We start from the raw sequence: 2,818 nt of genomic DNA on the forward strand, positions 1-2,818 counted from the left end.
GAACGTTGGCTGTAATGAGTGCACTAACCACCAGTGGGAAGCTCCTTTGTTGAGCGTCTACCTCCTGGTGGTCAGTGCGCATCATAGCAACTGGTCGACCAGTCATTCTGGTCATTCCGGTGATTTGTTTGTAATGGTTGCTTAGGCTTTTATATATAGATATATATAGATAAATAGATAGCTCAAGGCTACCAAGAAGCCTTTTTATGTGGCTTAATAGTAAAACTTCTAGAACAGTTTCCTGTTTATATAACTTAATGTTCATATAGATTCAGTGACAACACATGTAAGCTACACATTCATATAGGGGGAATCCTTAAGTTTATAAAAACAAAGAAATCTGCAAATATCTTTTGTATCCTTGATGACAGGAGCAGTGAGCAGAGGTGTTTTCCCGGGGTCATGTCTCACAATGCTTAATAATGAGCTCTGCAGACCAGAAGATTTAAGCAAAAGTTTAGAAAATTTAATACAAGCAGGTTCAGACTCCTCTCATGGGGAGGGGAGCCCAATAATGAGCTGCCCGTTAAAGCCTTGTAGTCCAGGGTTATATATTTGCTACAAGCCTGCTCTATGTCTATCTGTGTTGTCACCTGATTAACTCCCTCATTGTTCTTGCCCAGCAACAGACCTGAACTTTCCCTGTTTCTATGTATTGTTTTTCTGTACCTATGGCTGAATTTTTTCTGTTTCTATGCATTCATACACCTTGTTTACTGCAGGCCCTCCCTTGTATTCCCGTGCCTCCCACTTTGAGTCCAGAAACATTTTATTATTTCTGTTTGGGTTGGTTCCTGTGGTTAGGCTACTCAAACTGCCATGTCTGCCCCTGCCTATGTACTTCCTGCCTTTGTTTTCCACTGGACCCCTGCCCTACCTGCCTGCGTTTCAAGTTATCCCTCTCATCATGAGTACAACAATGATTGGTCTTTACCCAAGAGACTCTTAGAATTTTGTCTTTGGACAGGGCTCTTTGGTAGATGGCCCAAGAATATTCAGCTTTACCAGATATGGCAGTGATTTTTATTTCCATACAATGATTGCAAAGTTAAGAAACTTGTGAAAATATCTTTAAGTGCCTACTCAATTTTTTATAGCTATTATTTTCCTGAAGTCACATGTATTTTGCCTCTTTGATCCTTTAAGTGATTAACCTATGAAATTTGATACAAGTTTGAACTTTGACATTGCCACTGGCTGGCCAGGCTAATTCAAGGCTCCAGCCACCTGGAAGAATGAGACTATGGGCCTGTAAGACCTTTGCCCCATCTGCTTAGATAATTTACAGTGTGCTATTGACTTCAATATTGTAAAAGATTCAAAGCACAAGTGAGCTAAATTGATGATGAATCTCCAAATACACCTGGATCTCCAAATACACCTAGAGTAACTCTGAAACATGAATTTGATGAAATCTGTGGAAGCCTTTGAGAAATGGAATGAATATATAATGAAATGACTTTCTGTTCTCCAAATAAGAACTTTGAAATGAGATAATTAAAATAAAATGCTTACACATTAAAAAAAAATCTGGTTACTGAAATAAGAACTCAGTATTCAATGTTTTTCGGTCCTTATATTTAATAGTCTCTTTTTGCTTTGTAATATACCATCACTAGAAAAACTGTCTGACGTGCATATTCTAATCTAAATGGTGCTATGCAAGTCTCAGACAAGGGATGTATAACTTGAAGAGTGTACACAGTAGGACTATAAAAAATAATTGAAAATTATACATAATGGATAAGTACACGTAATCTTATCAATCACATACACTTTTTAATAACTGTTAATCTTATCAGTTACATATACTTTTCAATAGCTGTGTTAATGATGGCAGTCAAACAAGTTTAGAATGTTAAAGAAGGTTCACAGAACCCAAAATGACAAGGTTTACAAATCTACTTGCTGCTATGCATCACAGCAAGGGACTGGAAAGGTTGGAAGCAGGCTCCAACTATCTTCCCTTAATGGTCCTGCTTTATCACTTAGATTGTGAGCGAATAAAGGGGTAACTCGGGGAGACTAGCAAGCTGAGTCTGTGCCCAGGCAACCAGTATTCTGACGCACATTCTTGCTGGTCTATAATTAAGCCCCGTTTCTATTGTTAATCCTTGTCTAGCCTTGCAAAACCTGTTTCCCTGAATACTACCATTTTACAGAGGCCATAAACCATGAACCATACTCAACCCCTGGAGGGGGTTGGCAGCACTGGCACCAGCCAGGTCAGGCCTTTGGGTGTAATCTCACTCCCCCCATTCCAACCATGGGGGTTGCAAAACCCGCCACAGAGCCCGGAAGTTAAGAAACAAAGAACTCAGGGCCATTTAATGTGAGAACACACTACAGTCAATGCTCAGGCTTTGGAGACTGATTGTCCTGAGTCACCACACTAGTGCTTCTGCAATAAAAGCGTTCTTTCTGAATCCTCTGAGAGCCCGGCTGTTCGTTCTCCTGTGCAGTCTGGCAGCTTAGCTGTAATAGGATCAGGTAACACCAACATTTACATGGGTCCAGAGATGAAGCCTTGGCCAGAGCTTCTTACACCTTTCTGGTCATATTATTGCTACATGACCAACCCCAGTGGTGAAACCCTTATGCAAACCATAAACATTGCTGCTGTTATCTGGTGTAACCATCATTCAGATGCAAACCATCAATCTCACTTGACAAACAATGCTGACAAGGTGGCACAAAATGTGCTGAAACTTGCCTTGGGCCCATGGTTACAAAATAGTACATTATATTTCATTGACTCAGGGTCAGTACTATGGAAATACATCTCATACTTCAGCAACACACCTGAGCCAATTCTAGG

General features: G+C 40.2%; 1 pseudogene; it reads left to right on the forward strand.

The window, feature by feature from the left end:
• Window positions 1–1,492, forward strand: part of LOC102765391 — a 33,785-nt pseudogene extending 32,293 nt beyond the window's left edge.
• The last annotated feature ends 1,326 nt before the right edge of the window (window positions 1,493–2,818 follow it).

Source organism: Myotis davidii, unplaced genomic scaffold (genome assembly GCF_000327345.1).
Source record: "Myotis davidii unplaced genomic scaffold, ASM32734v1 scaffold1497, whole genome shotgun sequence".
NCBI classification, from domain to species: Eukaryota; Metazoa; Chordata; class Mammalia; order Chiroptera; family Vespertilionidae; genus Myotis; species Myotis davidii.